The following is a 25,134-nucleotide window of genomic DNA, read 5'->3' on the forward strand; positions in this document are numbered from 1 at the left end:
AATGCAATCAACATGCAAGGTATAATAGGGAAACAGAGCTGAAGTGCTGTGTCTGCTCAACTGCCCATGTTAATGAACCTTGGATTGGATGTTCCGGGACTTCTACAGGAATGTACTTTGGGTTTGACTGTGTTTCCTGACTGTTGAACTTTGGACTTGACATACTGTATATGCCAGTGGGAATTGCTGCCTTGTAGGCCAGAGATTCGGGACAATATGGTTGCTGCGGTGATAAAATGGGGTAAGGAGAGAATCATGTACACCACCTAGCACTCCTTGGAGGAAGGATGAGGTAAAAAATGTAATAAATAAATATTACTACTGGGATATAAGACTAAGTTTAAAAAAATTAAAAATGCATCCGGCGGTTGAATATTCTTGCATCTTGTTGCTTCAGTAAAGAGGACAACAGAATGTAGGATAACAGAAACCACTCTTTTAGTTGTTGTTGTTGTTTAGTCGTTTAGTCGTGTCCAACTCTTCATGACCCCATGGACCAGAGCACGCCAGGCACTCCTGTCTTCTACTGCCTCCCGCAGTTTGGTCAGACTCATGTTGGTGGCTTCGAGAACACTGTCCAACCATCTTGTCCTCTGTTGTCCCCTTCTCCTTGTGCCCTCCATCTTTCCCAACATCAGGGTCTTTCCCAGGAGCTGGGTATGTTTAGCCTGGAGAAGAGAAGGTTAAGGGGTGATATGATAGCCATGTTCAAATATATAAAAGGATGTCAAATAGAAGAGGGTGAAAGGTTGTTTTCTGCTGCTCCAGAGAAGCGGACATGGAGCAATGGATTCAAGCTACAAGAAAGAAGATTCCCCCTAAACAAGAACTTCCTGACAGTAAGAGCAGTTCGACAGTGGAATTTGCTGCCATGGAGTGTGGTGGAGTCTCCTTCTTTGGAGGTCTTTAAGCAGAGACTTGACAGCCATCTTTCAGGAATGCTTTGATGGTGTTTCCTGCTTGGCAGTGGGTTGGACTGGATGGCCCTTGTGGTCTCTTCCAACTCTATGATTCCATGATTCCAGGGAGTCTTCTCTTCTCATGAGGTGGCCAAAGTATTGGAGCCTCAGCTTCACGATCTGTCCTTCCAGGCAGCAGCATTTATAACCACATTGTATAGAAAAAAGCCCAGTGGAATTTTTACTGGCTGTAACTTAGGAGGCAATCCAACACCCCTTTATAGAGCAGCAGGAAAACCTCCACAGTCAAAGCAGCCAGGGCAGGAGATGTGTGTGCCAAGGGAGGCAGACTTGATCCCACTCAAATTGGGTCCACTGTTTTCCTATGATGGCAGCAGGTTCATCTTAGAATGCAATGGATTCCACCTCCCCACACATGGAAATCCCTGTTTAGGGGCTCTTCACTGGCTGCTGGTGGTGAAGATCCTTCTGGCAGCACTTCTGTCATCCAACCACCCACTTGGCAGTGGAATTGGAATCTCCACACCAGCAGAGTGACAGCAGCATCACTTTGCAGACAGTGGATGGTGGAAAGTCAAGGATGGCTGGTAGGCTCTGCCTATCCACACCCCACACCCCAAGCTGGACACGAAGGGAGTTTGGATTGCACTTCCAGTTTGGGAATATGTCTCATTGAACACAGTATGTATGAATGAACCTGCTTAGAACTGGAAAAGTCTACTCAGTCATTTCCAGAGTGAGTTCTTTTAGCATTTTCTCATGTATTCCCAATTCAAAAGTCATTATTTTTCTTTCCCCCCACAACCCCTTCAGAGGATTCCACAATTTGCGTAAAGGTAAATAATAGGATTCAAGCTTGTTTCTGCAGAATCTGTATTTGTTCTTCATGTGATTAATATATATGTATATCTTCATCCGTGGGAAGTGATAATCCTCTAGATGCATTTCAGGGTCATAGTCATCTTTTTTTCTTTTTCTTTTAAAAAGTGTGGATTATAGGAGCATACTTTTCATGCCTTCAGGTTTCTGATGGTAAAAAAGGGTAATTAATTTCCAACCTAAGCATTTAATAATAATAATAATAATAATAATAATAATAATAATAATAATAAAAATCTTTGCTGGCTTGTATCTTAACCACAATGAAGGGTCTCTGCTAGGGATGGGTGAATCTGTCAATTTTGATTTCTCTTAGTTGCTCATTTCCTCAGTCCTAAATTCAGTTTTCCACATTTCTGTTTTTTCCTTTTGAACCCTCCCCCACTCCTCATGAAAAATCAATAATATTTTAGTGCATTTTTCCCCCATCTTTGCTTTCAGTTTTGCCCAATATACACAACCCACGACATGGGTGGAATATAAATAAGAAAAGCAATTATTTATTATTATTGTGGAAAGCAATAGCCCCTAATATATGATATTATCCTTCCAATGTGATCCGAACTGGATTTTTTTCATACATCCCTACTCACTGCAACAACCAATACTGGAAATGCATTTTTTAATATAAAAAAAATGAAGAAGTTTCATGGTTTGTTAATCCACATTGACATTTAAAATGACAAAGCAGTTTACCCTAGAGTTGGTACAAGTCTGGCATGTTGAGGGTGGGTGTTTGGATTCCCTCCCCCCACCAGTTTTTTCCAGCTGCCACTCTGTAAACTATTTCTTGAGAATAATATATATGGTAATTACATATACATATAATATAATTAGCAGAGATATTTTTAGCAGTCAGGCTACAGCTCTCTGGATGCAGCCGTACCTGCATTAATTTTTAAATTAAACACATTTTCTAGCCGTGTCCCTGCTAAGGTATTTAATAAGAGTAGCATCGTGGATAGCTGTAGCACAAATATTTGTAGTTCTTTATTGATTGATTGTTTAAACTAGTGTTTCCCAACCTTTTTTCGACCGTGACCCCCTTCCCACTTTCTTTTCTTCCTGTGCCCCCCCCCCATGGGTGTATGATAGGCTATCCTGGTCTCATGAAATCAATGGAGTCTTTACTGGACATATAATTCAGAGACTAGCCTTAGCAAATGCCAAATGTAGGAGAAGGGTTGAGTTTAATGGAGGATTCAATAAATTTACAGAGACTTCCATACAGATGAGTGAAAGAATGGAAAGATCCAGTGTTTCTGTGCCATGGTGCGGCAGGAAAAGAAACAGATGGGTTGTGGTTTTTGTGTGTGTGTCATGGCTGTTAACAGAGGCGAGGGCAACAGCAAAGACGGGGAGCAAGTACCAGGATGTCAAAGGAGGCAGGGATTAAAGATGAAAGTTGAACTTTAGTCACATTGCCTTAGGTAAGCTATAAATCTCTCTGCCTGAACCTCAAAACGGATATGACATTGGCCACAAGCAAAGCATTGACTTATGCAAATGTAAGCATGCACCCCTCTACATTTAAATCCACTTATCACATAACTGGCAGCATGACCCCCGCCCTCCCCACCCCCCTTCCTGGGCTAACAGTCACCAGTATGCTCCATATAAATAGGTTCCATGTAAATAGGCCAAGCCACGTGGGATGCTTAATTTAAAGTGCATTTGAAATTGATGGGACAGAGAGTGTCCACTAAAGCCTGTCTAAGGCAGGGATGAGGCACAAAGATTCCTGAAAACAGGGCAGCTCATAGGATCCCTTCAGACCTAAGTGACCAGGTACTACTAGGGGCAGGGGTGAGGGAATACCTCATTTATCTCACTTCTCCACCTTATGAGGAAATTATTGCTGAAGAAAACCCAATCCGAGTCCAGCACCTTCGCCCACAGCAACAAGAGACGACACTTCCCAGCAGATCATCCCTGTTAGTCCAAAAGAAACCTTTCAGGCTTGTGGTTGTGGGCTATTGGCAGCACCAGGCCTTTGAAGTTGTTCACTAAAGTGTGAAACGAATGGAAGTCATAATGAATTAATAAAACAGTTGGCTTCGGCTCTGACAGCAGGGAACTTCAGTTCCTCTTAATTACTGTGAATAATTACATATATAATGTTTCAGTGTTCACTTGGGAACCCTAACGTTTAATTTCTAGAAGTATTTTGAATCCATCTAGGTCAAATGACAGGGCTCAGCTACCAGAGTTGGTGTCTGACAACACAATACTAGCTCTTCACAACTGGATAGCTCAGTTGGTTGGCGCATGGTGCTGATAAGACCAAGGTCACAGATTTGATCCCCATATGGGATAGATGTATAGGCTGGACTAGATTGCCCTAAGAGACCCTTCCAACTCTTCAATTCTAATTTTTACTCAAGAGGAAGTCCCACCTCAATGAGACAGACACTATATATATATATATATATATATATATATATATATATATATATATATACACACACACACACACACACACACACACACACACACACACACACACATATACATATACATACATACATATATATATATATATCTCTTCACACTAGTGGTTGGGAGGGGCCAGAGGCAGCACTGGGTGGAGCGATGGATGTGATTCTTATCTTATTCAGTAGGCAATGTTCTAGGCCAGGCTTCCTCAACCTCGGCCCTTCAGATGTTTTGAGACTACAGTTCCCATCGTCCCTGACCACTGGTCCTGCTAACTAGGGATCATGGGAGTTGCTGTAGGACCAAGACATCTGGAGGGCTGAGGTTGAGGGAGCCTGTTCTAGGCACACAAAAGTCAGAGGTTTCTAAACACATACATATACACACTCATTTCTCCAGGAAGCAGGAGGAACCCTGAGTGTTCAAGGACTCAATCCAGCTACTTGCACTGACCTGGCCTTGTCATTGCCCTGCCCCCTCCCCCTCCCCCGCCCAGTAAGCAACAGTGATCCACCTGCCAGGAAGCTAGCACAGGCGCTCCGCCCCACCCAGAAAGCTGCTTCTGAATATACCATATTTACAAAGACAATTGAAAATATTTTCTTTGAGGGTGAATTCAATGCTACTGTTTACTTGTCATGGCCCTGGACCCTGAATACTCAGACTTGGAGTCCCTGAACAGTAGTAGCTGCAAGAGGGAGATGGCTCACCCTGACCATACTTCTTAGCACTGGGTTCTGTACCAGATTCTGAGGATGTTCATTTGCCTACAGATGATAGGAAATAACTACCAACTCTTCCAAGGATCAATAACATTCTTGTGGAGCTTCCACCAACAGAGAGCCCACAGCCCCAAAGCTTGCCACCCAGAAAAAGCCAAAAGCAGCCCCAAAGGAAGAAGACCTTGTTACTGGCATGTGGCACCTCTGAGAAAGCAGGCTTCAGTCTTGATCCTCCAGTGCAGACTGTGATGCTCTGGCAGTTGCAGGAAGTCAGTGCTGAAGCAACTTGTTCCTCTGGCTCTCCATTGCAGAATTGTTGACCGTGGTCCTGAATCTCATGTTCCAAACCAGCACCCTTGTTCCTGCCCAGTGTCCTGACTTCACTCCAGCATGAAGCCAACTTTGCAGGCCTGGGCCTCTCCCACATCTTATTTGGTCCATTGCCTCTTCCCAGAGCTGGACACAACTAACATCAAGCTGCTGATCTGAGTTAATGAGAACCCTTAATGATCTGGTAAACTGCAAAAGATTTTCTGCTGGGCACGGGAAAACTGCAATTTGCCATTATTATAAAATTGGTTCAGCTTGGATGGTGATGTCTTTGAAAAGGAACAAAGGGACTCATTTGAGGATTTTAATAATTTGACAAAACGAACAGTTCAAATGCTGCATAGTCATGTGTAACATGAATTAAAAGGTCAAGATTTTTTTACAAACTATGTTTCTAAAACGACTGTGCATTAGAATCTTTTTTTAGTAGCAACACACTTGACAGGTGTATCAGTTCTGTGATGAAAAATCAGGTTCATAATGCCTGAAGAATGTCAAGGTATGCAGCTATTCATAGAGTGATATAAATACAGCTGACAGCTATACCAGTTTTATAAGGACTCTCACCTGATGTTCATCTCAGAATACTTGTTTGAAGGACACATTTAAAACTGTGCCCTTCTAGATAGAGGACCTATGCCTATTAAGCAGGCTTCCATATGTGCATCACTAACCATGGAAATGACATGCAACTATGTGCAATCTCAGTGCTGCCTGCACACCTTCCTTTTCTGCCGGGGCTGTTCAAACAGAATATAAAATTACAGGGATCATTTGGGAAGGGAATCCTGTTTCAGAGGAACATAGGAACTGCTCCATGCTAAATTTGACCATAGGGTCATCGAGCTCAGTATTGTCTACACTGACTGTCAGTAGCCCCGCAGGATTTGACAGGGTTCTCTTCCAAACTTATTTGGAGATGCTGGGGATTGAACCCGGGACCTTTTGCATGCAAAGCAGATGCTCTGCCATTGAGCTATGGTTCTCCTTCGGTCCCACCTGCTTCCCCTGCCATACCACACAGATGCTTGGCAGGACTGTAGCATTTAGAAAGGTGTCAAGCCCTGCCAACAATCAGAGCTATGTAAATCTGGATGAGATCTCCTTTTCTGGGGAGGACCCCTGCAAGAACCAAGATAAGGCGAAACAACACCCAGAGGGAGCTCCTGAGGTTGTAACCCAGAACAATTCGCCACTGAAGAAAACTGGGAAAATGTGACCTAGCTGGTTGCATCTCTGACCATGGGCCCTCACAATCACTTCCTCACCATCATGAATGGAGTCAGCAATGAGCCTGAAACAAAGCATTGCCCTGATACCACAGCACTCACAGCACTCCCGTGTCTGAGTCTGGCTCTAAGTATATACCATACTACTCCAGTAGGCAGAGTACTTAATTAGTAGCCTCAGCTGCTGCCCAGAAATTGCTGGTAAAATAACCTCCATATACCCACTCCTAGTCTAGCTGCAATCTGGACAGTATCTGTCTCTTATATCTCAGACGAAGCAGAGATTTCTGGTCCGCACTACAACTGAACAAAGTAGGACAATTTCCATTTGTTTTCTCTATGAAGGTTGGAACGGAAGCCTATAGAGAACTGCTATGTTCCTCAACATGTTAAACCCCACTGAATGTGTTTGTTATGTTCAGCACACTCTATGTGCTGCAAGTGTTCTTCCACAACCCACATTCCAAGTAGGCTTCTCCACAAGAGGCATCGCTAGATGATTGCTCACAATGTTGCATCATAGATACATAGGAGGCTGCCGTGCACGAGTCCAACCGTTGATTTATCTAGTTCAGTGTTGTCTGCACTGGCTTGCAGCAGCTCTCCAGGGCTTCAGATAGGGGATGTTCTCTGCTTTTACCTGGAGATATCAGAAATTGAATCTAGCATCATCTACAAACAAAGCTGATGCTCGACCACTGAACAAATCCTTTCCCCAACATCCTCACTTTACATTTCACTGCCAAAATTGTAATCCAAAACTTTGATTTCCTCAAGCAGCTAACAGTTTCACTGCTATGTTTTGAGTAAAAAGATCCTTTCTGTCAAAATTTTTCCAGATAATTAATTAACAATTTGACATAAAGACTTAAGCTCTATTCATGCATTATTTCTTTGCCTTGTTGGTACTTTTAGACCAGCGTTTCTCAACCCCTGTTCCGCGGCACACTACTGTGCCGCGAGACGCTGGCTGGTGTGCCGCGACGTGCGGCTTGTTTCCCGGGCAACGGCAAACCCTCACCAGCCGGAAGCCTCGGCTCAAGGCTCGCGAGAGCGCAAACCTGGCTGACGAGAGAAAGCTCCACTTCCGCCACCCCCGCACGCCGTTGAGGGAAAGGGAGCCAGAGAAAGGACTACAGTTCCCAGGGGCTCCTTTCGGGCAACTGTTCTCGCCGCTTGCTCTCGTGAGATGGCCCGGCGCCGCTCTGTTCCCCAACCCCACCTCTCGCAAGTTCGCACTCGCTTGCGGCGCGGTGGTTGAATGTGGGGCGGTGGCGGCGGTGGCAGCGCGCTCCGCTGCCTCGTCGTCTCCTCCGACGGAGCTGTCCTTGTCGCCGTTCGTCCAGAAGCTCCGTAAGTGGTGGATCCTCCGAAGCCCCTCTCCCTTTCAGGCCAGCGGAGACGAGCACACTGGAGCCGCAGCCGCTGCTTCTAGGGGCGCCGGAATGAGTGGCAGAGGGGAACTTTCTTCCAGGTGTGCCTCGTGATTTTTTTCATGGAACAAGTGTGCCTTGGCCCAAAAAAGGTTGAGAAACACTGTTTTAGACCAATACCCAACATCCAGAAAATACTCCTTTCTGCAACAACTGCCTGTTGGGTGATGTTGTTCACGGTGAAAAATCCAAACCCACTCCTTAATTAAAAGCCACCCATTTGAAACATTTTTAAAAAACCATTTAAGTATTCATAATAGACTAGAGCACACAGAGAAACGACGAAATCTTTTCTCCCATAATGAGTCTGGGCTGCATTTATCAAATTAATTATATGATCCTATCAAGGTTTAATGTGAATCTCAGACAGGAATCTATGTTCCCCTCTACTCTAGGAGACAAATTTTCCAACTTAATGAAAGCTGAGCTTTTTTTTATTAAAAGCAGCAAACATTTGGTTATTAATAACTAGAAAATTCAAGCTTGCTCCTCACTTCATATGTGAGGTTAATGTTCTGCAATCTTCAAAGCAAGAGAACAACACCCTCTGACTGCCACAGGTCCAAAATTAAGAACTCTTTACCTCTGCGGAGCAGCTGCATGGATATGACATTGATTGAATTAGAAACAATTAACTACACATTTCACAAAGTCCTTAATCGTCTGGCACAGTGAGATGAAGTGAAACGGATATGTTGTTGGTTGTTCAGCAAATGATATAATTGTGCAGATATGGGGAAAGCTGATTATTTTCAAAACGGATGAGTCTGAATCCCTGCTAACAGTTATGCTTCTTAGCTTCCCATAATTACTGCACGGTGCTATGTATCATGTTGTGCCAGGAAAAAAGGTGGAGCCCGTAACACGCTAATGGCTTTCTTCCTGGGCAAAATGTAATTAGGTGCAGTCTGCATAATGCACTGATAAATTGGGGAGTGCAAGGAGGTAGAATTGTTGCATGGAGCAAGGGTGAAATGAGAACTGAGACTGTGTACGCACCATACAAGCCAAACACATTTAAAGTGCACACACACACATACACACCAAGAATCCTGGGAACTGTAGTTCATGCCTCATAGAGCTACAATTCAAAGCATCCTTAAACTTCTGCTCCCAGGATTAATACTTTCAGAAAAATCCCATGCATGTTTATTCAGTGGGAGTTGCTCCCATGCAAAAGCAGTGCCCAACCTGGTGATAACAGAATATATGGAAGGAGCTGCAGCCCATGATAGGAAAAGAGGTGAGAAGGGAAGACCTAGATACTTTAACTGAATTCAGATCTTCAGGGCCTGATGAGCTGCACCCAAGGGTACTAAAGGAGCTTGTGGGTGTAATGTCAGAGCCTCTGTCTATAACCTTTGATAATTCTTGGAGAACAGGCGAGGTCTTTGCAGAGTGAAGGGAGGAGTGAAGAGAGGCAAATGTTGGCCCCATCTTCGAAAAGGGGAAGACCCAGATAACTACCAACCGGCCAGCTGGACATTGACAGGAACAGATCATTAAGTGGTCTATCTGTGAGTACTTTGAGAAGGATGCTGTGGTTACTAGGACCCAACATGGGTTTCTCAAAACTAACAAAGTGAACTTTATTCTACACTTAGGCAGAAATAACCAGCTGCACCACCTGGCTTGTCAGTAGTACATGCGAAAAGGATCTAGGGGGTCTTAGTAGACCACAAGCTTAACACACGAGTCAACAGTGTGGTGCAGCAGCAAAAAAGGCTAATGCTATTCTGGGCTGCATCAACAGAAGTACAGCATCCCAATCAAGAAAAGTAATAGTCCTGATCTATTCTGCCTTGGTCAGACCCCACTTGGAGTACTGTGGCCAGTTGTGGGCACCACAATTTAAGAAAGAAGTTTTAAAGCAGAGTTTGGCTGGCCATCAATGTTTTAGTTGAGATTCCTGCATAGCAGGGGACTGGCCTAGATGACCATCAGTGTCCCTTCCAACTCTACACCTCTATGATTCTATGGAAATGTTACAGAATTGCAGTCCTGAGTTCATTTACACTCAGTTCAGTATATTCCTCCTTAATAATATTTTAATAGCAATTAAAAAACTTTTTTTAAAAAAAATTCTGCATAAGTTTAAAAACAACAACTAAGCCCAGATATTACTGCACTTGTGTGTCCAAGATGCAGCTTGAGCCTAATTTTCTTTGACTTTGCCCAACAGCTTTTCTCTGTTTAAATCCTTTAACATAGTTGTATATTTTGTGATTTTTTTTAAAAAAGAGAACAATGAATGGTGTGTTATTCACAGACAGGTGCACATATTGGCAAAATCTCTAATGTGTGCAGACTGCCAAAGTAATAATAGAACCCTAGCTATTTATAATAGCTATAAATCAGATAGAGCAGCTATAATATTTGTTCTCATCAAATTAGATGGTATCTGCAACATTCTGTACGATGGAAATATGTGGGCAGGAAACATGGCAGCCATTCAAAGGCAAGAAATAAAACTATAATCAGATCACTTCAGGGGCCAGTATATATATATATATATATAATGAAGATCAACAACCATAATCAAGACCGAGAAATCACATAATAATCTGCGTTGCTTTGAAGGGTCAAATTATCTCATAAATTCTCAGGACTTGTTTTGCTCTCTGTGATCAGTTATTAAGGATTGGGTTAACTGTATTTAACTTACTATTGCTTTAGCAAGCTAAACACATGTGGAAGTGATATACCAGGAAGACCCAAGGCAATTTATTTTCAGCTGATTTGGTGCGTCTCCTGACCCCCACCCGCAGACTAATATAGTTTTTACTATTATAAAATGCAAGGAAAGATAAAGAGAAGGGCAGGCTGACAATTTAGGGCTGGAGTCTACATTTGAGGAGTTATTAGGCCAGAAATATGAGGGGTGTGCGCAGTGCTTTTTTTTCTGGCAGTACATTTCAGAGAAGCTCAAACGGGGGGAAATTTAAGCTCCTTAATTGTTGGGTAGTGTTTTTTTGGGAGGGGGGAGGAGATGAGGGAAGGAGGAGAGATCCTCATAAGAGTCTCATCGCAAGGAGGATATGAGAAAGGAAGAATTGCGGGCCAGCGGCAGTTAGAAAGTGGGCGGCTCATTTTGAAACCCGGCTACCGCAGCTGCTGCCACCTCCCAATCAGATTGAGATGAACAGAGGAGGGGCAACCTCTCCCCACCCTGCTCCCCGTTGCTGCCACATTCAGTGGGAGGGGCCAGCATGCAGCCAATGATGCCACACACCCCGAGCTGCTACATCACAGAAACTGGACATTCCACTCCATGGGTGCCGAGCCGCCCCTCCAGATTGGGTGGGAAATGACACTGCAGCCTCCTGATTGGCCAAGGGACAAGGAGGGAGTTGATGGAGGCTCTCGTCCCCTGCCCCACCAAGCCCACACACTCTTCCATGCTCCCCCCCTGCACTCTGTTCAACATTGCCGTCATAGTGAGTACTGTCACCTTTTTTCTAGAAAACGTGCTAGGGTTTTTGTATTAAGTAGTCTGGGCAGAATGTGGATGGTTGGCTTTGTGAATGCGTAGCAACAGCTGAATAGATAGCAGAAGAGATGCTGGGAGTTTTAGTCCAAAACAGCTGGAAACCTTAAAGAAGAGCTTCCTTTGCCTCAAATTGTTTTTTATTCAGTGTACTGATGAAGTTCCCCAGAATTCGCTAATTCACTTACTGGAAAAGCTTTAATTATTAGTCTTTATTTTTCTTCCTTTCTTTGTTCAATACTGTAGTGAAATAGTAGCCTTAGTTAAAATACCATAGTCAGTACAAAGTACAGGCTGTATAACTTAGTTATCCTTGAGAAAAGAATAAGAATAAATATAGAATTACGGGAAGACAGATGTTAGAGAGCTGTTAGTTTATCTAGAGAAATTCCGTGATTACTATATGATTTCAAGCAAGCACAGAAAACTCAAAGAATGTGGTAATGGGTATAGAATCCAGATCACAAGAACTTAGATCTTTTTTTTCAAAAACCTTATTGCTGCAGAAATAGCTATGAGATGGCTTGTGAAACTCACTAGGCAGAATATATGCTGAGGGAGAGTTTCAGGAGGTGGAGATGTCTTTAGTGGCCTTGCACAGGTACTATACTGTAGTCCTATACTATATGATGAATAGAAGCAGAATAAATTTTGGAGAGCTGTCAAGCACCGTCCAAGTGCTATAGAATCCTAGTTCTGGTGTGTTCTCTTTAAATTGATTACATGGCTGATACCAGCCAATCAAGGACCAAGTAAGGGTGATGGCACCATGATGCTAAATAGTCAAACTGATTTGACCTTATGATGATATTACTGATAGCCAAGTGAGACCATTGCTTCCTACGTAGATTAGTCGCACTGGTGATCTTAGCCAATCAGAGATCACACTGTGAATGAGATGAAGTCACTATATGGCATAGCCAGGCAGATTTACCTTATCAATGACATTTGTTGTTGTTTAGTCGTTTAGTCGTGTCCGACTCTTCGTGACCCCATGGACCATAGCACGCCAGGCACTCCTGTCTTGCACTGCCTCCCGCAGTTTGGTCAAACTCATGTTCGTAGCTTCGAGAACACTGTCCAACCATCTTGTCCTCTGTCGTCCCCTTCTCCTAGTGCCCTCAATCTTTCCCAACATCAGGGTCTTTTCCAAGGATTCTTCTCTTCTCATGAGGTGGCCAAAGTATTGGAGCCTCAGCTTCACGATCTGTCCTTCCAGGGTGCACTCAGGGCTGATTTCCTTAAGAATGGATAGGTTTGATCTTCTTGCAGTCCATGGGACTCTCGAGTCTCCTCCAGCACCATAATTCAAAAGCATCAATTCTTCGGCGATCAGCCTTCTTTATGGTCCAGCTCTCACTTCCATACATCACTACTGGGAAAACCATAGCTTTAACTATACGGACCTTTGTCGGCAAGGTGATGTCTCTGCTTTTTAAGATGCTGTCTAGGTTTGTCATTGCTTTTCTCCCAAGAAGCAGGCGTCTTTTAATTTCGTGACTGCTGTCACCATCTGCAGTGATCAAGGAGCCCAAGAAAGTAAAATCTCTCACTGCCTCCATTTCTTCCCCTTCTATTTGCCAGGAGGTGATGGGACCAGTGGCCATGATCTTGGTTTTTTTGATGTTGAGCTTCAGACCATATTTTGCGCTCTCCTCTTTCACCCTCATTAAAAGGTTCTTTAATTCCTCCTCGCTTTCTGCCATCAAGGTTGTGTCATCTGCATATCTGAGGTTGTTGATATTTCTTCCAGCAATCTTAATTCCGGTTTGGGATTCATCTAGTCCAGCCTTTCGCATGATGAATTCTGCATATAAGTTAAATAAGCAGGGAGACAATATACAACCTTGTCGTACTCCTTTCCCAATTTTGAACCAATCAGTTGTTCCATATCCAGTTCTAACTGTAGCTTCTTGTCCCACATAGAGATTTCTCAGGAGACAGATGAGGTGATCAGGCACTCCCATTTCTTTAAGAACTTGCCATAGTTTGCTGTGGTCGACACAGTCAAAGGCTTTTGCATAGTCAATGAAGCAGAAGTAGACGTTTTTCTGGAACTCTCTAGCTTTCTCCATAATCCAGCGCATGTTTGCTATTTGGTCTCTGGTTCCTCTGCCCTTTCGAAATCCAGCTTGCACTTCTGGGAGTTCTCGGTCCACATACTGCCTAAGCCTGCCTTGTAGAATTTTAAGCATAACCTTGCTAGCGTGTGAAATGAGCGCAATTGTGCGGTAGTTGCAGCATTCTTTGGCACTGCCCTTCTTTGGAATTGGGATGTAGACTGCTCTTCTCCAATCCTCTGGCCATTGCTGAGTTTTCCAAACTTGCTGGCATATTGGGTGTAGCACCTTAACAGCATCATCTTTTAAAATTTTAAACAGTTCAGCTGGAATATCATCACTTCCACTGGCCTTGTTATTAGCAGTGCTTTCTAAGGCCCATTTGACTTCACTCTCCAAGATGTCTGGCTCAAGGTCAGCAACCACACTACCTGGGGTGTACGAGACCTCCATATCTTTCTGGTATAATTCCTCTGTGTATTCTTGCCACCTATTCTTGTGTCTTCTGCTTCTGTTAGGTCCTTACCACTTTTGTCCTTGATTATGGTAATCTTTGTACGAAATGTTCCTTTCATATCTCCAATTTTCTTGAACAGATCTCTGGTTTTCTCCATTCTATTGTTTTCCTCTATTTCTTTGCATTGCTCATTTAAGAAGACCCTCTTGTCTCTCCTTGCTGTTTTTTGGAAATCTGCATTCAGTTTCCTGTATCTTTCCCTATCTCCCTTGCATTTTGCTTGCATTTTGTATCAATGACATACCTGAGGGCAAATTAAGTCAACTGGAAGAAAAAGCAATAGAAGGCAATATGAAAAATGCAAACAGATCTGCAAAAACGAATGGAAAGGGAGGACATTTTTGACACTATAAAAAAAATATCCTGCAACGTCATGAATAGTTTCAGTTTAGTATATATAAAACAATTCAAGTCCATGGCGGCACAAGGTGATTAAAAACCCAAGCAGACTCTAGCCGTTTCCTCTTCAGTTGCATGTTAAGACCTTTAAACCTCCCCCTTAAATAAATTCAGACAAGACTCAAATTTTGGTTTGGCAGAATTTAGGCCACAACTTTATTGATTACAGCAAGTGAATGGTTGCATAGGCTCTGGTTTGACTAGCTCCCTGCACCCTTGCAGGTAGCGCCAGGGCTGTCTCTAGGCCTGGGTCCGGTGGCGATGGGCGCCGCTGCGCCCGTGGAGAGGAGAGACGGAGGTGGCCCCAGGCGCGCCTCTCAGCTGTTCAGCGGCTTCAGGCCGCTCTCCGGAGGCGAGTGGGCCTGGGGCTGCTTCCGCCACGCGCAGGGGCATCGCAACAGGGGGCGGGCAGCGCCCCCTGGCCCAGGGCCAACACTACGGCCAGGCTAGGTGGCGCAGGGCGCCGGCCCTCCAGGCAGCAGCTGTGCTGCGGCCACCCGCCACGCTGGGAAGCGGGGCAGGGGGGCGCCAGAGGGATCCGTCGCACCATGGCACCAGGGCGCCAGGTATGCTGAAGACGGCCCTGGGTAGCGCTGACCCAAGGCACCAGCATAGGTCAGCCAAGGGTGAACACCTGGATAGGCGGAAAGCTGGGAACAAGCTATGTCCACTACCCAGATTTCCCCCTGGACTCTGGCACGGGCACAACCCCCTCAGAGGGTTGACCAAACCATTGAGTCCCTGGATTCCTTTAACGGAATACCCTTCACATAGGGATGGCGAGAGCGTTCCCCCATCCCTATCACCTGAGCCTATCCACAACCTTACAAGTTGTAATGATTTTCTACGCGGCAGGCGAAACCCAAATGGCACCAGCCAATCAGCCAAGTGGGGAAAATTCCTGCCGTGCCCCTGTCCCAATGACAGACGACACACGACGGCATAGCAAGGTCAAGTGCACAAGCCCTAAAAGTAGGGAGAGGAGGGCGGGTTCCGATGCACGTTCCAAAAGAGGAAGCTCTGGGTCACATGCATGGGCATATATAGGTCCCTTGATCAGTTTGGCTAGCGTCCCATCGGCCTCATTGAACCCTGCATCAAGGGACCTACCAACTGGGTGTTGTGGCTATCCAATCAAACCCAGGGTTTGGCTGCCAGGTCTCACTGCAACACTTGCCCTCTTTAAGGGAGGACCTGATTTAGCAAAATAAGTAGACAGCACTTTAAAAAAGAAAGAAAAGAAAAACCCTTAGTCAGATGTAATGGGGTATTATAATTTACTTTGGCAGTCTGTGTCAATATTATACCAGATTTTCTATTTTCAGGTCCCTTATATAAAGTAAACTAGGCCAGTCAGCTAAGCATATTTATAGGAAAGAAAACTTTCTTTGCTGAGAGAGACAGAGACTTCATTCTTGGAGGTTTTGAAAACTAGAGTAATCCTACTGGGTCAGGGGGTGGAGAACTGAGCAGATGAGCGGCTGATTCAAAGCCCTGCCCAGCTCGTGCTACAAGGTGGAAGGTGATGGAGTACAGTTTTCGTTTTCCCCTTCTCCCCCTAGGATTGTACCTGAAATAAGCTGTCAAAGCTAAAAGCTTTTTCTAAAACACAAGTGATAGAAAAATGACACATTTCAAGACCCTTTCAAACTTGCTTCTAGAAAACTTCCTTTTGGCATTTGCCAGGAGAGTGAGGAGAGAATTTGACAGGTAATAATAATAATAATAATAATAATAATAATAATAATAATAATAATTTTTATTTGTACCCCGCTGCCTTCCTCAGCCAGAACCGGGCTCAGAGTGGATGACATCATATAAATAATACAATATGCATAAAAACAATCAATCAATCAATCAATTAAAATGCACCCCAAAATTAATTAAAATTAATTAAAATTAAAACTGAACAAATGACAATCCTCAGGTTAAAATTGAAAGCAGTTAATACTCACCAGGACCAACTGTTTCCACTGATATTATAAGGACCTGTGAGCGGGCTGGGAAACCTCCTTCGTGCTTGTTCTTATACAAAGAGAAAATGAGTCAGACTAAAGTTTGCTACCATAACAGAAGGCGTCTACATAATTTTATGAAGAAAGTGAAATACTGATGGCTTTTGCATCATCCACAAGAACACCCCAGGGAACATGTTCAGGGAAGCTGCTGTGCAGGAAGATAGCCAGTGTAACACATGATCAGTAGGTTCACACAACTTTACTACTCTGTGGCACCCCAACACTCACAGCTCAGTGTATTATTTTGACAATCATCACCCGCACGAAAAGTCTTTTTGAATGATCTTTGAAGTCAACTGAGATATCCTTTCACAGAATCTCCTTCCAAGGAAAGTGACTTATAATTTCCTTCACCACAGATCAGCTATCATAGATTTAATGTTCTGCCTGAGGCAGAGCAGCAAATGTCACGCACCTCCAAGTTAAGGTGCCTCGTGCCCAAGGCCAGCCAAGTAATTTGGTACCTGGAGAAAAAAGAAAACCCACTTGCACCTCTCTCTGGACAGAAACAAAACCACAATAATAATAGTAGTAGTTACAGGTAGGTAGCCGTGTTGGTCTGAGTCGAAGCAAAATAGGAAAAAAATTCCTTCAGTAGCATCTTAAAGACCACAAAAGCTCATACCAAAACAAAAACTTAGTTGGTCTTTAAGGTGCTACTGAAGGAATTTTTTTCTATTTCACAATAATAATGAACAACTTGTCAAAGCTAGTGAGCAAGAGAGACATCAGAGACAGAGGTCTCAAAACGACACATTTCAAGACCCCATCAGAACCTCACTTCTGGGAAAAACTTCTTCAGCACTTGCCAGGAGAATGCTGAGAGATTTTTTAAAGACTTAAGAGTATAAATGTCAGAGAAGGCACTTAAATGATTAATAATAATAATAATAATAATAATAATAATAATAATAATAATACACTGAGGGCTTCTGCACCAGCCACAAGACTACCCCAGGAAATGTGATCTTGCTTTGCAAGAAGATAGCCAATATAGAAGAAAACACAATCCACATTCGATTACTTGTACACCAGATACCTTCAACTCAGGGGCCAACAAACTTTTTCAGCAGGGGGCTGGCCCACTGTCCCTCAGACCTTGTGGGGGGGGGGGCGGCGGACTATATTTTGAAGGAAAAAGAAGAATGAATTTCTATGCCCCACAAATAACCCAGATGCAATTTAAATAAAAGCACACATTCTACTCATGTAAAAACACGTTGATTCCCGGACTGCCTGTGGGCTGGATTTAGAAGGTGATTGGGCCAGATCTGGCCCCCGGGCCTTAGTTTGCCTACCCATGCTTCAACTGGTCAGTGTGACATCATAATTCTTCACCACTTTAGACCACCCCAACACCCAGTACTAAATTAAATATCTAAACCAAAGGCTGCCATTTCATGAAACCCCAAATTAGCTGCCCAAGGCAGTTGTCTCGCTGCCTAATGCATAGCTGTCAACTTCTCCCTTTTTAAAGGGAAATTCCCTTATGCTGAATAGGCTTCCTCGCGAGAGAAGGGAAAACTTGGCAGCTATGCTAATGGCAATTGTATCACATACCTAATGGCAGGCCCCATACATGTAAATGTGAACAAGCCCTAACCTAATAAACCTGGCTCTTTTAGCTGTGGAATGGTGCTGGTTCCAGGTTTTGGGGTGCTCTTGGGCTCTTGTGTCCTCCGTTCCCTGAGTAGGACCAGCTGTTCCCCCTCCTTGCTACCGTTGCTGGTGGCCGTTTGCTCTCCTTTCCCCCTGGACTGAAGTAGCACCATAATTCAGAGCGACAGGACAGAGCATGTAGAGGAAGCTGCTCTTTCTCCTTCTGTATCTTACCAGGGGCAAGTGAATCTTCAGCACAGAGGAAGAAACAGCATGGCCAGAAGGCTCTCAGCAGTGGGCCCCGAGGTGGGGTGTGAGCCATGGCAGCTGCCTGACAATTTCAACTCCTGGCACCAGCCCTGAAATGATGCCCTGCTATGCTACATTTCTAGACAAACTCAGCAACACAATATTTGACACTCAATTTAGCACCGCCGTCAATATTTTTTGTCCACATCTCACTCATTTACATGGTGACCAGCATTATTTGGTGTTTACAGATCATATTTAGTTTTAGGGGAAATAATCCTTGAAAATAAGTGCAAGGGGGGATGTTTTCCCCCCTCTCTCTATTTCTACTTGATAAAGAGCAAGATGGAACTGTATCTTTGAAGATTGCTTAAAATATGGATCGACTCACATCAAAGTGAGGCCTGCTTTAAACGCACACATGCTTCTAGGTTGGGTTCCCCCCCCCCTGATATTTTTAGATTCCTGTAGACTGGATTCTTTAGAGTAAAAATCCTCGTTGAATTGATCAGGTGCTATAACATTCATTTGTTTAGGAAGTGAGATTTGGATGTTTTGTTTTTCTCATTAATTGCTAATGAATATAAGAACATTAAGAAGATCCTTTCTGGGTTAGACTAAAGGTCCATCTTTGTGATGTGACTCCAGCAAGCAGCACATGAGGACAGCTTCAAAGGGGTTTAAAGCATCCCAGAGACAGTGAGTGGCATTCCACTAAATTCTACTCAGATTAGACCCATTGGAATTAATGGGCCGGTTCGATACTTTCTGTGGGTATACTCTGAATAAAAACGTAGTTGACTACCACCCAGCACATATAACCATCTTTAGCATCTTTAGCATCTTTAGTAACCTATTCTCCATGATTGTGTCTAATAAGTATTAAAAGTAATCTAAAGTGGTACCCACCACTACATCTTGTGGCAGGCAATTCCGTAGGACAGCATTTGCCAGCCTGGTGCTCTCTGTATGTCTTAGAATACAACTCCCATGAGGCCCAGCCATGGGAGTGTATGTTTGCAAAGAGGTAGTTCCGGAATAAACAATGTTGATAATGAGTTCTACACAAACAGTTTTGATGACTTGAACATAAGTGCTTTCCAAAGGAAATAAGACTTCGATGATTGCAATTTCCATGCATGGTTTGATTTTTTTTCCCATTGTGTGATGTCTGAGTCAGTTGATAATGCTTTCATTTTTGCTTTACGCCATGAGACTCAGATCACTTAATGTCTAATTGCTCCCTGTGCTGAGTTATGCAGAGCTTATGCAGAAGCAAATGAAAGTTAATTTGTTCAACAGTTTCCCCAAAAAATGTCTTCTGACAATATTGTTAGTTGCCACTAAAAACTCTTAGAGCACAATCCTAGACACACTTACCTGGGAGTAAGTCTCCTTGAATATAGTGGGACTTACATCCAAGTCAATATGCATAGAATGATGCATATAGGCCTAAAGTGCACTGGGTCCCAATTTCATGAGGCATTGTGGCATCTTAATGCTTTTGGCTGAAAACACAGGTGTCTCTTTGTAGATGTTATGCTGAACACATGAAGCGGAGCAGGGCAACTGGAGGACATTGTGTTGGTGTCAGGTGTCAGAAACTGAATCTGGGACACTGTGCACACAAAGCAAGCCCTCTTCTCTTAAGTGGTCCCTCCCCAAGGAGCATTGCTTCTGTGTCTGTACTAGGCATACCTATTTTCTTGAAGTTCTCTGTAGTGAATTTAAGCTTGCTTCCAAAGGTTATGGGTGGTTGGAAGGTGTTCTTATGACTGCTTTCTTGGCCCTTCGTGGCCTGAAGGTTGATTGGGATTTACTGGAAGATCTCTGGGTGTCTTACTTACTAATTGAGACCACTAGAGTTTAAATCAGGCATGGGGAACCTGGTCTGGCTGGTGGGCCAGACGCTTCTCTACCCTTCCCTTTGCGGGCCAGATTTGGCAGGTGGGCAGGGCTGCTCATCCCTTGATAGGTGGTGACTTCAAGCCTGCTTTCAGCTGCATGGTAAAGTTCTCTATGGGGAACTCGGTTGAGCAGGTGACCCAGCTGCATCTCTACCTGCCCCACACCTGATGTTACATATAATGCCATGGGTGGGCTGGTTGGTGTGGTTTGGAAGAATAATAGACATATCATGTAGCCGTGTTTGTCACTTCTTATACTTAAGTTCCTATATTCGTGTGCACAAATGCAGGCTAACTGGTGGGTGTAGATACAAATATAATATTGGTCAATATAAGGATTAAAGTGGAATGTATGATGCTGGTTTTGAGCAAGCCCATCCCACCTGCCCATGGCCAGAAAATGTAGTCACTGGAAACAAATATTACTAGGATCTTTATGCTCCTGGTCTCAATTAAGGGAGGGAAGGAAGGATGGAATGAAGGAAGGTGTATTAGGCTGCAGAGGTGAAATTGTTCTTTTATATGGCCTATTAATTTATTTTCTCTCACATGTTTGCCATTTGAAAAAAGAGTAAACAATGACAACAGCTACTGCAACTTTCAGGAAGAGTACAATTTAATTTAAACATGTTTAGCTACCTTGAGGTAATATAGCAAATGCCAGCAAACTAGAACTTATTGGAAATCCAGTATTATTATGGTTTCAATCAATGCTATTTCCCACATCTCATTACAGTTGTATGAATGCGCACAATAACACTCATTTCTCAAGTGGTCATTTATGTGGATTTATATTATGGCAAATGCATATTAACCTCATGATGGTGGGAAGTCTGATTAGTTGGGTTAGTTGATCATTGATCTTGACCATTCTGGTTTTCTTACTATTGCATAACTCAATCTGAATTCAGGAGGGCCCTGCACACATGAAAATTAATCAACATTTAGTGTGATTTCCTTCTAATATACACCTTTTTGCTTGCAATTTTCCATAACATATACATTTTGGCAGAACAATTTTACCTAATATACTGGATTTTTGCATAACATTTTCACTAAAATAAGCGTATTTTTATGCACACTTTACCCTAGTAGATGCATTTTGTACGCATTTCTTGTCTGGAGAACTCCATTGCCAAATTCAGAGAAATGTGAATTCTGAATGATGGCTTTCTTTCAGTTTGTGTATTGTTTTGGAAAGTGCAGATTTGGTAGGTTCACCTTTAAATGTGAACTGAACCAACTTTCTCCTCCATTCTTACCCTTACCCATTGCAGAGTGACAGTCAGCCCCACAAATAACCCAGAGATGCATTTTAAATAAAAGCACACATTCTACTCATGTAAAAACACACTGATTCCCGGACCGTCCACGGGATGGATTTAGAAGGCGATTGGGCTGAGAGCTTCCTGTTTCCAGCGGTGAGAAATGGCTGACTCCCACACGATCGGACCTCAGCCGTGCCGATAATTCAGGGTTGATATGGGGATAATTAGCCCTGGTAGACTCTCCAGGGTGGGGGAGGACTGTCTTGTAGACCCACAGATCGTCCAAGATTTGTCAGCTGGCATCAAGGTGCAAGCGACAAGGACACTGGATCCTAGAGCAAGGTACAGTTGGCACTCTCCGAAGTCACTCTCACAAGCCGGAAATATCTGTTTGATAAAATAATTAGATGTGGACAATAAACAGACATAGTCTGGACTGAAGAAGACTGAGAAAAAATCTGCAGAACTGCACAGTCCCTGGTGTTTAAGCTCGGACTTCAAAGAGATTCTCATCATGGTGTTTGGATTTACGGAGGTGATTGGTATGTTCTTTCTTCTCCTCCTCTATATCTACAATTCTTTTTCTATGCCAAGCCTCATTAAGAAACCTTTTTATTTTTTTAAAAAATGGAGTACATATGGACTTCTAGTTATAATTAAGTATTCAGCTGCGCAGTTTTACTTAGACTTGATAAAGATAAAAGAAGAAACAAGGTGTTGTTTGTTAGTATGATGCAGCACGGAAAAATGAGAATTCCTCCCTTTTTTGAGGGAAGTGGGAAATACTTGCTAGCTGACTTTATAATGACTTGAGATAACAATTTGGGACAACATACAGTGCATCTGTTTGTAGAATTTCTTCATTATGAGCGAGAAAGAAGGCTAAGTGGATATCTAGCAGCCCCCCTTCTAGGACCCGGGGGGGGGGGTTGTATGGTCTCCGGGAAAGCTGATCGATTGCCAAATGACTTACACCTGTGGATTACAGTTAATTTACATTGCAATATTGCAAACAGTATGCTTAACAATTTAACATTGGGAATTGATCATGAACAGTAACAATTTAACAACTTGGGAGTTACTGCGTCATTGAAGTTTAACGACAGGCTGGGACAACAGTCCAGATTGGAAGATTGGAATGAAGTCAGGAAAAGCTGCGCTGGCAAATTGACAGTTGAAAAAATATATACACACAAATAAAACTGTACCTGATGGATGAAAGGATATATGATCTCTGACAAGATTGAGAATCACACAGCCAGGGATGGGGGAACTTTAAAGCATTAAGATCGGAATGTGGAAAAAATGAGAACAAGAAGAAGGCAGAAATGAAAATATTGGAGATACACTTCAGAGGTCTAGAGTATGGGTAGCCCGAAAAATTAATAATTAATAATTTGGATTGTAATTTAGCTTTTTTATTTTATTTATATACACTTATATACATTTATATATACATATATAGATACATGGGACCCAGGTGGTGCTGTGGGTTAAACCACAGAATCTAGGGCTTGCTGATCAGAAGGTCAGCGGTTCGAATCCCTGCAACGGGGTGAGCTCCCATTGTTTGGTCCCAGCTCCTGCCCACCTAGCAGTTCGAAAGCACATCAAAGTGCAAGTAGATAAATAGGGACCGCTTTGGCGGGAAGGTAAACAGCTTTTTCGTGCGCTGCTCTGGTTTGCCAGAAGCAGCTTTGTCATGCTGGCCACATGACCCGGAAGCTGTCTGCGGACAAACGCCGGCTCCCTCAGCCTATAGAGCGAGATGAGCGCCACAACCCCAGAGTCGGACACGACTGGACCTGATGGTCAGGGGCGCCTTTACCTTTATATAGATACATATACATACATACACGAGGGGACCCAGGTGGCGCTGTGGTTAAACCACTGAGCCTAGGGCTTGCTGATCAGAAGGTCGGCGGTTCGAATCCCTGTGATGGGGTGAGCTCCCGTTGCTTGGTCCCAGCTCCTGCCAACCTAGCAGTTCGAAAGCATGTAAAAAATGCAAGTAGATAAATAGGTACCGCTACAGCGGGAAGGTAAACGGCGTTTCCATGTGCTGCTCTGGTTTGCCAGAAGCGGCTTTGTCATGCTGGCCACATGACCTGGAAGCTATACGTCGGCTCCCTCGGCCAATAATGCGAGATGAGCGCGCAACCCCAGAGTCGGTCACGACTGGACCTAATGGTCAGGGGTCCCTTTACCTTTACATACTCTCTCTCTCTCTCTCTCTCTCTCTCTCTCTCTCTCTCACACACACACACACACACACACACACACACATATATATATATATAGTGATTGGGCTGGATCCAGCCCCCAGGCCTTAGTTTGCCTACCCATGGTATAGACCCATGCTTTGTCAAATTCAAACCTTAGGACTGAAATTTTTGGCTTCTAGAAAACCTTGTGAAATTTATATCTGCTTAGAATAAATGAGTTGGAGGGGTTCTAGTTCTAGGCCATGTAGTCTAAGCCCCTGATCAATGCAGGGAATCCTCAATGTAGAGGGTTGTCCAGCCTCTGCTTGAAAACTTCCATCAGGCAGTGGCTGAGGCTGCTGGGAGCTGTAGTCCAACAACTTCTGGAGAGCACAATATTAGCTAACCCTGCTCTGGGTGAAATAGAATTGTGCGTCTTCCTTCTCCTGCCATCTAGAATCCATGAAAATTTGGGAAATGCTGGATAGTGCCAATGGAGTGTAGCCATCAACTAAATGATCGTTTTTTTTATAGACGCAGACAAAGTAATTGTGAAAAGCAGGAACAGAAACTGTGTTCAGAATACTTACCTCTGATAGAATACAATAAGCAGAAAGATACCTGGAAGGTTTCTCTAAGACAGCTTTGCTAGACACCTGCTGTTTTCTTCCCACTTTGTGGAAGTAGGTCACAGCAGATCTAACGGACATAACATATGTGCTAGTCACTTCTTATTTTTAGTTGCATTTATCCTCTCTTGCTGAATGTGTTTGCACGTTAGTGGTGTTGAAAGGTGGTCAAAATCTTTGCTTAAACTCCTTCATATGTGGTTGCTCCTGAAAGAAGAGTGTGAAGGTCAGGGTGAATAACCATTTGCTTACTTTGAAACCATTTTCTCTTTCAACAATTGTATAAAAACCTGAAAACCTGCTAATGAAAAGTTGCAACAATAAGTATTCATCTTTGTGGATTTATATTATGGCAAATGCATACTGACCTCAGAGGAACTGGGTGGTGGGATTAGGATAAGGTTACCAGATTTGTTTCAATGAATCCGGGGACACAATAAATAAATAAATAAAAAATACTACACGTTCAGGATGTTGATGCTGCAGCGATGGCGGTGGCAGCCGCCGCCTTGACCTCAACCGCCACGTTTCCCCTTCCTCCAAGGCTTCTACAGTCATACCTCGGGTTACAGCCGCTTCAGGTTGCGTCTTTTCGGGTTGCACTCTGCGCGAACCTGGAAGTACCAGAACGGGTTACTTCCGGGTTTCCACGCGCATGTGCAGAAACACTAAATCACGCTTTGCACATGCACAGAAGTGTCAAATCATGACCCGCGCAGTCACAGGTTGTGAATGCTGCGGGTTGCGAATGTGCCTCCCGCACGGATCACGTTCGCAACCCGAGCTTCCACTGTATCTTCTTTCTTCATGAACCTCGGCAGCCCCTGAGTTGTTGGTTCTTCAGTAGT

This window comes from Zootoca vivipara, chromosome 5 (assembly GCF_965207765.1).
Source record: "Zootoca vivipara chromosome 5, rZooViv2.hap1.1, whole genome shotgun sequence".
Lineage (NCBI taxonomy): Eukaryota > Metazoa > Chordata > Lepidosauria > Squamata > Lacertidae > Zootoca > Zootoca vivipara.